A 13,615-nucleotide genomic window follows, 5' to 3' on the forward strand; every position below is an offset into this window, starting at 1 on the left:
TAGCAGTGTTTAAAAGTGTGGCCTGGTTAGACAGCTGTGTTAGAAGTGTAGGGTGCTATCTGTTCCATCAGGTGCCCATGAGATGGGCTGAAGAACAGGACTAAAACATGCAGACTGTGTCTACAGCCGCGCTAGCATCCCTGGGAGGCTGTACCAGAGGTTGATATTGACTTTATTAGTGAAGCCAAAACATCTCAGTTGCCCCCTGTCGGCTGGCTGCAGTATAGGTCATAAGCCCCGCCCCCTCAACGTTAGCGGCTGGGACATGGGCACTGCTAAGACTGCGCAGCTTCTCCTTAAGTGTGGATTCCATATTGTATCGAAACAGATTCCCAATTTCCAGCAATGTCAGATGTCTGTATGTCAGTCAAAGACATTTGCTGTTTTTTTTCCTCCAAAAATGGAAAATGACTATTATTTAACACCATGTTTACTAGAATATCCATGCGTTTGGTTTTCTTGTTGTTTTGTTTGCAAACTATGGCTTGTTTTGAATTGAAATAAGGGTTTTGTGGAAAAAAGTAGGATATGATTTTAATATCAGCTCTGAAATGTAAAGATTAAAGTAGGGTTGGATGCTGAAACCCTTCCTATTATCCGGTATCTACCAGAACATATAGCCATGCAAGTTTTGTGCTCCGAAATGGACCTTACAGGCTAGTTAACAGGTAACGTTATCCCACCATTAGCCAGTAGCTGGCCTAAACACGGTAAAAATGCTGACAGCGAATAGGTGTAGCTGTTTTTCACTGGAGAGGATTCCAACACCGGGACGTCTAACAGTCAGCACCTGAAGACACAGAGTAGACGAGCTGCACCTGGAGACACCGTGGCCACTGTCAGAGTTGTCGGAGTTACAACACAGACAGGACTTAATTGTGCGTTCAATTACTCGTAATTTCATGATGCATTCAAAGTTATTGTAAAGTACCTTAATGCCATCTAGTGGTTAGGCCTGCACGATTAATTGTTCCAAAATTGCAATCTCAATTCACCCTGTTCACAATTCCATTTTTAGATTTAGATTTTTAGATTAGTTTTTTTAAATGACTGTGAATTTGTTGAATTTGGCTTATAAAATTAAAGAATCAAACGCTACTGCTTTCTTCTGGGAGTTTTAAACTATATCTTTATTGAAGCCTCTATTTTTACAGGCTTGTGGTGATGCGCAGTGTGCAATAGGAGCCAAATAAAATCTCTTTGGTACTGCCAATTTGTTTTGTTTTTGGTCATGGTTCATGTGTGCATAAACATTACACTTAGTGGAAAAAAATTGTGGCAGAGAATTTTGATATCAATTCTAAGCAAAAAATCCCTGAATCATCCAGGCCTACTAGTGGTTCTTCTGTTTGTAATTTATCAACAACTGACTGGTAAAATAAGTAAGTTATAAAATGTAAAATAAATCATTTAAATTTAACCATATGGCCTCAGTTGTTTATGGTATTTTTTTCTTTTTTTAAGTATCGGTTCAGGCCCCATTTAAGCACCAGTATCATTTTAGCACTGGCATAAAAAAAAGCAATACCCAAGCCTAATTATAACAATGCCAACCAAAGATTTAATCAACCCAGTCCTACCTCTGTCACAGAACAAAACAAGTGCGTCGTCACTATTCATTAATTTTCAATCAATTTTAGTTTTTGAAATTGTCTGTTTTTTTCCAGCCAGATCTGTTAGATGTTGCTCAAATATACCTAGCTGTTGAGAAAAACATCCGTCCAAATATCTTTGGATTGAATATCCAGTAGAACAACTTACTATTTGCTCTGGTGTTTGTCTGTTTGTCTGTAATATCAACCCTTGTCTGTTTGCTCTGTCTCATTTCAGCCTAATGCTACCAATGTCAAGGTGTGTGTTGGAGAGATAAAGATAAACTCTTGGGTGACAATGTGTGCCAAACGTTGTGTGTGTCAAAGATTTTCTGTGTGTGTGTATAAGCCCACAGATGGGGACTATGGGGGCCTGAGTCTGTGCTAACACTAGATACTGCACTTTTGTGTTAGGTGAATGACATTGTGAGCAATGCTGTGTCCACAACACAATGTTTAATTATCTTGGGGATTAACAGATTAATATTAATAATAATATGAATAAGGGACAACATTTACTGTGCGATGGACCTGCACACTCAAACACTAAAGGTTCATGCTGCTAGCTTCCAACAAACACACTGAAACGACTCACTCATTAAGTATGTAATATACTGTAATGTATTCTCTGGCTTTGATTAATTGTGACGGCTAAATGAAGCCTCATGAAGCTTTATGAACATTTTCCTTATTTTCTGAGCCCACTAGATGACACTCTCCGTTCAGCAAATGGTTGAAAGCACACTGAATTGCCATTCTTTGAGCCATTTTTTCTTTAAAATAAAGAACACCATTTAGTGGGCTTCGAAAACAAAGGAAATGGTTCACAAACCTTAATGAGGCTTCATATGGCCAACACTAATAAATTGTTTCACGTTATCACATAAGTGCCATATTTTGGTTTGGTCTTTAGATGCTCAGAGTTTTCTGTATGTACAGCTGCTTTGGTTATTAACAATTACCTTCAAAGCTACTGTAATAATTCTCCCCCGATGGCCTGCATTCGACAGAGGAGATGTTCATCATTGTAGTGTTGGTGCATCATTGCTGATTAATCGTGGAGCAAACACCACCATCCCTTGGCTTAGCTTGGCTGACCCAGTCAGATGACTGAGCAGACCTTGGCGGTGGAGGGCAGTTGTAAAATGGTAAATGGACTGCATTTATATTGCGCTTTTCTAGTCTTGGCAACCACTCAAGCATTTTCCAGGACAGCATTCACTCATACACTGATGGCAGAGACTACCATGCAAGGGGCCACCTACTCATCTGGGGTGGCTGTGGCTCAGAGGCACCCTTATAAAAGGATAAGCCTGTCGTGTACATAAAAAAGGTCTTGGAGCTTTCCATTCAGCTCATGAAAAATGGGGGCGAACATAAAAGTGTTGCATTTATAATATATATATATATATATATGTATATATATATATATAGATATATTTTTTTTTTCAGTCAAGTGAGTTACTTAGTTCATTGTATTGGGTAAGCTGAGATCTACACAACAGTTGCTCAACATGATGTTTCACTCATACTATTACATTTTCAAAGGTTTTCTGAGCTCTTCATTGGTCTGCCAGCATCTGTTGTCTTTGCCAGGTGAAAAGCACCCTGGTACTCCTAGACCTGTATGGTTCGTATGGTCTTCTCAAGCATGTCACTGCCTTCGGTATGTCGGTGTTTGTGTCTTGGAGTATTTTAGAGACAGTCTCCAATACTTTAGTCTAGGGAACCCCAAGAAAAATAAAGCAGCATTTCTCCATTGTTCTTTTTAATCCACACCACACTAATTCTTGTTACCGGTCTAGGGATGGGGAGCCTTCATTTCTGTTGATACTATTTTTTAAGACTGCTTAAAGATCTGAGTCTTCATCGATACTATAAGTGATACTTTTCTATTTGGTGGAAAGAAGAGATGTCAAATTCTTAATCTTAACAGATCTATTATTGATTTTATTGCAAAAATTGTGATTTGGTTTGTTGGTTTGATTTCTTCTGCCTCGCTCGCTGTTTTTGTTTTAACGAGCTGATTAAGCGGCTCACAGAGCGGTGCTCTCAGTAGTCAGTGTGACTATGTTTTGAATGTTTTGTGGTGGGAGGCTAGTCTTTACGCAGGCACTGTGCTCGTAAGTGATTTTTCTGAATAGTGCATATATCTATTTTTAGACATAACGTTATGTCAATCAGAAGACTTTGTTGAAAGGTGCAAAAATAAACAAATGTATTCATCACATGGAGTCTAGGCACTGGTGGTGGTGAAGGAGCCTGAAGACTGAATGGAAGTACAGGAGCGGTCTTCCGAAGGGGGACCTAGGTTTCCGTTGATGACGATGCCTGGAGGTAAAAGGGGTGACTTAATTGCTATGTAAATAATTTTATAAGTGGTAGAGAAGCCAAGAGTAGGCATATTTGTCCAAAAAAGGTAAAGAGGAACTAGTGATTGGGTGGGCATAAAAAGAAAACCTACCTAACTTACTAGGCAGCAACGAGTTTCTAGTGTAAATGTAAAAATAGAATTAGACAAGGAATGTATGGTAAAATGGGGAGACAACTGATATTAAGCTATGAAGGCTGAATGCCATGATGAGGTCACGTTAAAGGACAATTCCGGCACAAAATGATCCTAGGGGTTAATAACACATGTGTACCGAGTCAAACGTTCTCTGGGATATGTTTTCATGCTATTGGAATGCGTCTCTAGTGCAAACCGCTGATTAGCTTATAACGCTAGTCTTTAGGGCACTGGTAGAGTGAAAATAAATCGCTATTTCTATACCACTAACAAGGCTAAAAATAGCACCACACTTCCACGGTAGCATAATGAAGGTCCCTACATGTAAACCGAGGCATTGATAATGAGGGGCCCTACATGTAAACCGAAGCCTTGATAATGAGGGTCTCTACATGTAAACCGAAGCCTTGATAATGAGGGGCCCTACATGTAAACCAAAGCCTTGATAATGAGGGGCCCTACATGTAAACCGAAGCCTTGATAATGAGGGGCCCTACATGTAAACCGAAGCATTCTTGGGAAAACAGTCATGACAAGAAACACATCACAAACACTGTGCAACCAGTAACTGGTAAGATAGCTCAGGCATGGCGTTGGTCAAGATGGCGCCTGCCTGTATGTGCAACCGTACTGTCTTTATAAACTTTTAATCTTTTTAATAAACTTGGTGCAATAATGCAGACACATGTCCATAATACAATGCTTGGGTCAACACAGACGAGTAGAGCCGCTGCTCCTTCACATGGAAAGGAGCCAGTTGAGGTGGTTGGGGCATCTGGTACGGATGCCTCCTGGGCGCCTCCTTAGGGAGGTGTTCCAGGCACGTCCAGCTGGGAGGAGGCCTCGGGGAAGACCCAGGACTAGGTGGAGAGATTATATCTCCAACCTGGAATGGGAACGCCTCGGGATCCCCCAATTGGAGCTGGTTAATGTGGCTTGGGAAAGGAAAGTTTGGGTCCCCTACTGGAGCTGCTGCCCCCGCGACCTGATACCAGATAAGCGGATGAAGATGGATGGATGGATGGATGGAGAGGTAACAATGTGGTGTTCAGATCAGGAGATCGGTGGTAATATTTCAGTGAATAAGAGTAATTACCTTGGACCATTATAGTGCAATGGTTAAGACCTTATCTTGGACGATCATCATTTATAAGTTAACCAACTATAATCTAATATTGAAAACCATGGAAAAGCCTCATCTTTACCAGAGTGGCTGTAATTAAGACTGCAGCCTTTATCATGATTTGTGGAGTTGTAAAATAATAATTCTCTAGAATAAAAATCCTGGTCAGCCGGTGCCTCGAGGCAGTTATTCTGCTGTGCATGCCCTATGAACACCAGGGAGCAGAATAAGGCTACATTTACACTGCTACAATTTTAATTTTTAAGCAGGGTTTTTGACTCTAGTAGATAAACTAATCTCCATTTAAGCTAACATGCCCAAACCATCAACATTTTCATAGGCTGGGCATGCGTGTGCCGGGCTAAACAGGAGGCAGCTTGAATACTCCGCTCATTGGTGGTAGTTAACATGGTTACGTTAGCTCAGTCTCAGAGACCGAAGACGTCATGACCCAATCAGGGCGCGAAACATTGGCGTCAGTGTGTTGTTGTGAAAAGGTTTCTTTTTGCAGCTGTTGAGGCTGCAACACAACCCCAGAGATTCCAAACCATAACTGGGTCAGAAGGGTTTTTAAATGTCTCTGGTGGAGGGGGCTCTAATACGCCACAGCAGTATGAATGTGAAGTGTAAACTTAGCAAAAGATATTCGTTTTTAAACCAACACGTAGCAATGTAAACAAGGACGTGCATGGACAATTGGAGGAGCCATTGCTCTAATCTGGAAAAAAGGCAGCCCCCCTCCTCCCATTCACCCCTCAAAGTTGGAGATGTCTCCAAAGGAAACATTATAATTCTGAATAAGTTCTACAGTATAATGTACCTTTTAAGTTAAGAATACTATTGACCGCAGCATCTATCTTTTTCCTTATCACCCTTTTACTGACATGGCCCTTTTATAGGAACACTCACCAACCTCATTATGTCTGATTTGTTGAGTGATGCTCTGCATGCTCCCCCCCCCCTCTCTGGTCTCTCTGGTGGTAGGCCTCATCTAGTAACTTATACAGTATACTGTACTTTTCCCTGCTAATATATATTATAAAGAACAACTACAACATGACTACAGCTAGTAAAAGTAGTTTATTCAATTGGAACTTTTGATATACATAAAAAAATAACCAATTCACAATGCTAAAGACACAGACACAATTTACTATGTATTTATTATTAAATGAAACATTATGAATTATTACCCTACTCCTTAAAGAAAATGCTTCTGATAAAATAGGCCAGCTTCACATTAAATGAATAATGTTGGATGGTGGTTGCTTGACATTATCAGATGCTTCTCTCCCAGCTGGCAGCCAGTTTGAATCCAGCTCTTTAAAGTTGCAGATCTTTGAGCTGCTTCTCCCAGCTCTTTCTCCCTCTTCTTCAGTCGTCTTTGTTGTAAAAGCGTACTTAAGCACACTAAACTAACATTAGGCTATACATTATTTTTATAATAGTTCATCACATTAACCAATTGGGAGGTTAATTTATCATCTAATAACAAAATAAGGCAACCTTCCCTTTCACTAATGTTACACGTGATGGTTGGTTGAAAACTCATGTTACATATTGACTGTAAACAGCGTATGATCTAGAATGATTAATGAGACATCCCAGACATCCCATCCCTGAGCCTCTCTTCTCTACACAGCGCACACTAATGTAACCGACGTAACGTAGCTGCGTTAGCATGCTGCTACGTTAGCCTGCTGCTACATGGCTATCATCAGCTTTGGTTGATAACGTAACATTTTACGTTACTATAGCTAAGGCAATGCTTTGACTGCCCATTATTCAAACTTCAAGTGTATTTCTTTGGTTACTATTCACAGGACATTTGTCATAATCTCCATAACTTTAAAAACTCATGTGAAGGCAGAAGGGCTTTCCCTCTTTCATTTGTGATACTCCGTGTGTGAGAATGTAAACACGTCACGTGACTAGGGGCAGAAGGCGGCGCTGAGGGCAAGATTGGATGATATATAGCGATTTAATTTGATTTATGCAGCTTCACACAAAGAAAAGGAAAAAAAGCCTATTTAGAATCTTTCTTAGGGGAAGCTAAGCCAATCAGGGCAAACGGGCAGTTGCCCGGGTAATAGCCTGTACCTGTGCACGTCCCCGATTGTAAATGTAGCTTCATTGGAATAAAACTGCAACATCTTTACAATGATTTTTATTTCTGATAAACTCTATGCCCAGGAACATGAGAGTTGTTAAGAATTGGTCATGAGCGCTGGGAGTTGGTGGGACTCAAAAAAACAACAACTCTAAAACATGATCAAGGTGGGGAGTGCTCCATCTGATGCAGTTCAACAGAAATACAGAAAGTGCAAATTAAAGTACCATGCTCAGGTCAAAGTGGAGGAAAAGAGGGAGATTGAGGAAAAGTTGAAAAAGAAAGACAAAAGAGGGTAATACTTTCCCCAAACCTAATGAGACCTGCATTAGAGAGTCACTAAAGACTGAGATAGAGTGTGTGTGTGCGTGTGTGTGTTTTTATATATTTCTATACTAGTTTAAATCAGGTTTAGACCTTGAGAAAAGGAGTTTGCTCTTCACTGCTAAACTCATAAGGCTTATAGGATTAGTACATTTGTGTAGGATAAAGATTACATTTAGGATTAGATTTGGATTAGGTTACAGTCCAGAGAAAAAAAGGTAATCCTGAAAATTCTTTTAAAATATATTTTACATCTTGGGTGCTGGTCCAGTGGTTGCCATAGTTGTAGTTCTTTGTAGTGTAGGTGTGTGTGTAGGGCTTTTGGAAGGCAATGACCTGCAAGAGCAACACATGGGAAATCATTTGAGCTGTTTTCAAAGGAAACTACCAATTAGCCTTTTTACTGTCACCAAAGTTGGCTGACTCTGTGAAATACCATCACTTCATCCATCTGAAACCTCCCCCAGAGCCCTCGTCTTAACCAATGTCAGACTGAACATTTGAACAACATTAAGACTAAACAACATTCAAATAAAAACACAAATATCTGTTGAAGGTCCAACCATTTCAGTTTTTACTTCTTTAGAAAGCAGCTTCTTCTTTGCTTCATTTCATTTCATCTGTATGATTGCTTGCCATTTCTATAATCAGCGTGCATATTGGTCTAGGGCACTTTTTGTGCACTTTGGCTGTTTGCAACAATCAATTCACTCCTCTTGATTGCCTATCAGCACCCTCAACAAGCTCCCCCGTCAAATCAGTCACAGTGACATGGATCGTTTGATACAGCCACTGATTTGTCTCGGTGTGTGGCACAAAGCTCTGAATATTGTGGTGGTTTTGCACTGAGATCACACTAATCAAGCTGTATGTCCTCTATCACAACGTCTTCTTATATTCATTTCAAAGTGTGAATATAAGATACATTGTTTTCTGGGGAACAGACTCTCCACTTAAAGTTGAAAGACCTCACAAGTATAGCCAGACAAGTGTATTCATGTGTGTGTGTGTGAGAGAGAGAGTGATTGAGACCTGAGTTCATTCTGCAGCGATGGGATTTCTATTCAATAAGTGTTATTGCCATCTCTCCTCCACTCTGCTGTTTATTATGCCGTGGAAAATGATGCTTTCCCTTCGGGAGGGTTAGGAAACGGTGTGTAAATTGCACTTTCCTTTGGGATGGGTTAGAGCAGCGTGTGTACCAGACAGCTGTCAGCTTTATCTTACAAACCCCTCTCTTTCTATTCTTTTTTTCTCACACTTCTTTCTGTATTTGTGTGTGTGTGTGTGTGTGTGTGTGTGTTGGGTGGGAGTTACTGTAGAGCAGCCAGATGCTGCTGTAAGAATTGACAAGCACATCCTAACCCCTGAGACGCATTGAGACACACACACACACACACACACACACACACACACACACTTTAACAATCAGAGCGAGACAAAACACTCTGCCCTATTGGCAATAGTCATGTGTTTTGTCCCAGTCTATAGACAGAGTCCAAATGACCTGGGACTTGTGGTTGGACTGATACCATGCCTCATTGGCTGGAGCATGTGTGTGTATATCCATGCTTCAGTACAGTATCAGTTTTCATTTCTTTAGTTGTTGTGTTTTCCTGCTGATGTGATGCACTTATGCGTGTCTAGTTCCACAGAAAAGTGTAATCCTGTGAGGGTTTTCTTTGACAAAATCCTGATATGCTTACAGAGCATTGTTGCTGAACACTATTGTTTTGTTGCATCTGGTATAAAAGATTTTGAATGGTGATACATTTCTCATACGGCAGCTAGAAGCCAATAATTGTCATGGGTACTTGGTAGACATACTGTACATAGCGTACTATTTGTACCTTATCAGGTTAACACTTTATACTGTTTCGTAACCTACTCTGCTTGACAAACAGCCCTGAAACCAGCTCTGCAGCATTGACGATCTGCTACTCCCAACTGCAATTGTACTCCACTCCATTACCAGGGTTATAGCTTGCAGACAAGATTTGTTTAAATAAATTATTGTTTGAACTGCAATTGATTTCTCTTGCCGAGACACAAAATAATTAGTTGAATTTCCTCAGAAAGATTGCTCTGTGTGCTCCGAGGTGAAATACACACAGGTTCTAACTGAAATATGTGAGCACTGCACCAAATGTCACACAGCTGAGGAAGCACTGGGCTTCCCTGTGTTGATGTGTTCTTGTGTATGTCTCGAAGGAATCCCATCATTATGAAGACTCGTGAAAAGATAAAGGACTCGTGGTGCAGTCACACCGAGGCGTTTTCTCTCAAATTAGGCGGTGCAATCATACACAAAGTCAATGCAAAAAACACAATTAAGACGCAAATTCGTGGCGGCGGCACAAATCATGCATAGAACACAAAATTTGCTGCTTTCGTGCCTCCGCAAATTGTTGCGTTATATGAAATATTTAAACCGCAGGGTTGTGCAGTGGTTGTAGTGTCACTGAAACGGCCAATTTGTGTGATGTTCTGTTATGTTCTTTAACCCCCGAATGTAGCACAGGAAGACTTTATATTTCACTGTTACTGTTTACATCAGTTAATTTATAAATCTTGACGTTTCTTAGCGTAAGAAAGAAAAGAGACAGCAAACTCCCAGGCAGTTCAGTGCTTGTGTTTGGGGTTTTAAAACTTTCTTGTTGCAGCGATAGAGGCAGTGATGTTTCCTGATGACAGTACTGGACCCTCACACCACCTCAAAAATAACTGACATGTCTGATCGCCGGTTTAATGATTGGCCACCGCAGCGTGACGTGGGGTTGCCTTCCTCCAAAACACACACACAAAAACCAGAGCTGCCAAAATGTCCCCCACGCACAAAAAAAAGAAAGTAATCTCTTCAATATGGTGTGTCATGTTTTCCAAATAATAGACAAGTCATCTCTGTTGTGTCTCATTAGTATTTCAGGAGCCCAAGTCATCAGATTGTCTTCTGTGTGTTTGTTGTTAATTTGCTTGTTTCCTATCCTCTCCAATGACATTTACAACCTTTTATCAGGACCGCAGCCATCTGGCTTGTGGCTCATCACAAACAAGAAATCTTTCTCTCAATTCTTTTTTTTTTTTTTCTTTGCTGCTGGAATTGACAGTGATGGTCGATTTAAACTGTTATGACTGAGAGCGTGCTGTTGAAAGCAAACCCAGGAACTACAATACTTAAATTTAAGATTGAAAATCAATGGATCTGGCAAATGTTCAGAAGAAGGATGCCAGGAGTGAGTGTGCCAAAGAAAAACAAGTAGTTAACCCCAAAGAAACAACATGAGTCAGGGATAGACTGTAGTAACAGTAGTAGTGCTGTATCATATTACCAGGGTTCAACCATGATTGCCTGGGGCAAGTAAAATGCCATGTCGGGCTAGTAAATCAATTATCTCACTTGCCAAATAGTAAAATTAAAATGAAAAGGGTCACTTTGTTTTTTTTCCAACCTTGAAAAATCTTTAAAATTGGTCCAGTATTAAAGGAAAACTCCGGCACAAAATTAACCTACGAGTTGATAACACATGGGTACCGAGTCGAGTCTTGTTTTCCTGCTAATTGAATGGGACCAGTTTTAGTGAAAAGCCCCAATTAGCTTAGTCTAGTCGTTGGGATATGTGAAAGCAAGAAATCAGTATTTTTCTATACCACTAACAAGGCTCCAAATAGCACCACACTTCCACGGCCTCATAATGAGGGTCCTTACATTGGTGATGGTCAAATGAAGCTTCGCGAATCACTGTCTTTATTTTCTGAGCTCACTAGATGGCGCTCTCTGTTCAAAGAAAAAAGGTTAAAGTAATGACAATTCAGTGTGTTTTCAACCCTTTGTTGAACAGAGAGCATCATCTTGTGAGCTCAGAAAATAAAGACAGTGGTTTGCGAAGCTTCATTTGACCATCACTACCCTGCATGTACACCGAAGCATTGAGAACTTGTAAATGTACAGACTTTAGAATATTAAAAATAGTTTTTTTTAGGTTTATAAAGACAGTACCGTTCAGTATACAGGCAGGCACCATCTTGGGAAAACAATCATAACTAGTTGAACACCGTGCTTGAGCTATGTTACTGGTTACACAGCGTTCTTTTTAATAAACTGTCTGTACACTTACAAAGTTCTCAATGCTTCGCTTTGCTGTTTTCAATATGTCAGTAATCTTGTCTATTTGCTATTGTTTGTGATGGCTGCTCCCAACTGGTTGGCTTTACAGCAGTAGTGTCTACTCATTTCCAGCCTAACATTTGGAGTGGTAGGGTGGCAACTGAAATCCAGAGTTTAACTACAGCATTCACTATAAAAACACTATAAAAAAGACAATTACAAATGCAAAGTATAATACGCCCATCTCCCAAGGTCTTTGAGCAGCAGCTGAGGATATGCTCTAATTGTCCCCTTTTCTGGCAGAGTTGGCAAGCAGGTGAGTCCACCAGGCCCCAGGTGAACAGCTTGGCTGGGGTGGACATCATAGACTGGACCAAGAACTTAAACTGGTGTGGCTCCACCTTCCAAAGTTCTAAGCCGGGTTTATCTTACGGCCAGCAGTAAGGCTTCCGCTTGTTCCACTGCATCCTGGGCGTGCCACTTCCTTCCTGTTCTGACCTCTACCCCTGCTGAGGAGACCTTGGTGTCAACTGGTAGAGCAGGACTTCAAAGTAATGCTGCTTAGGCTCCGTAGCAGGCGCAGCCACGTGCGCTGAAATCGGCTGACCTTCCGCTCAAAGCCCTCCACGATGATGATTGGTACCTTAGATTAGCAGTGGCCAGAGGAGACTGTTTAAGAATGGAAAAAGAAATAAATCAACTAACATGTCTGCCGTTGTTAGAACCATTATAAAAACACACGTATACGACCCACAAGGCCTATTGCCCTTCAATCACAGACTTCATTTAAAACACATTTGCAACTTTACCAGCCGTTTCTAATTCCCTTAACAACTGCCTTACAACAATATAAACACCACCCAAATCCAAAAGATTAAGGGTCTGGCATCGAGTAATGAAAGTCGCCCATCGTGAGGAGCGGCACCAAGCGTGCATTTGAAATCTCACTGCACGCAATTGGATAACACTAGGACCAATCACAACACTCAGGGTGACGTATCCAGAGCCCCATACGCTTAGCTACCAGCGGTCGGCATCTGTTCAGCTCGCCTCTGGCCCGTCTATCAGATACACCGATGTGATTGGTGCAGCTCGGCTACAAGGGTATAGTTAATAAGGAGCATTACTCTATGCCAGAGAAACTCGCTGAGCAAATTGAAATTGTGCTCTCACGAGAACTCTAGCTTTCCAGGGTAGTCATTTGTGGCAATTTGGGAAATTACTGTCCCATTAACAGAGGTTAAGGGGAGTAAGTCAGCAGTGTGTTTTAAATGACTGAAGAGTCTCTCAAGTTTCACTCCAACTGTCCTTTGGTGCTTGCTCACCTCAATTAAACCTTATTGTCCATATTTGAATTTCTTTCTAAATTAAACATTTATGAATGTACAAATTACATATAAAAACAGCAAATTTCCTTTCAAACTATTTATTTTACTGGCATATATTCATATTCTAGTGTCATCGTGACTGGGAGAACTTCTCTGCATATTAATGCAGAAAGCTGAGCTTTGCTTTCTTCTTAATATGTCAGGGGTTACAGCAAGGAGAATTTAAGCAGTAATTGCTTTTAGTGCCAAGGTGCTACAGTCAATGATATTCGTTTCACAGCTCCTTTTTGGGTACACTTATTGTTTTCTAAAGGCTTTAAGGTTGAGCTCATACTGATGCAGCAACAGCATGAAAGATAAGATATGCCTAGTCTATATCCATGATGTTCCTGGATTGCTCTGGTGCTGCCGGAGATTTTGCTGGATTAACCTCGTTTTGGCCGGATGTCTGTTTACTTCCTCTTTATTTGGGTTGGCGTTTTAAACTCTGGTGGATTTCTGAGGACTATGGTGAACTGCTCCTC

The 13,615-nt window shown here is 40.8% G+C and overlaps 1 long non-coding RNA gene across 1 annotated transcript in view; it reads left to right on the forward strand.

Moving 5' to 3' along the window:
• The first annotated feature begins 10,158 nt into the window (after nucleotides 1-10,158).
• LOC116685981 (uncharacterized) overlaps nucleotides 10,159-13,615 on the forward strand; it is a 16,669-nt gene continuing 13,212 nt past the window's right edge. Inside the window, exon 1 of the long non-coding RNA XR_004331101.1 lies at nucleotides 10,159-10,170. This is a non-coding gene — a long non-coding RNA (uncharacterized LOC116685981). The remainder of the gene's footprint in view (nucleotides 10,171-13,615) is intronic.

Source organism: Etheostoma spectabile, unplaced genomic scaffold, assembly GCF_008692095.1.
Source record: "Etheostoma spectabile isolate EspeVRDwgs_2016 unplaced genomic scaffold, UIUC_Espe_1.0 scaffold280, whole genome shotgun sequence".
Lineage (NCBI taxonomy): Eukaryota > Metazoa > Chordata > Actinopteri > Perciformes > Percidae > Etheostoma > Etheostoma spectabile.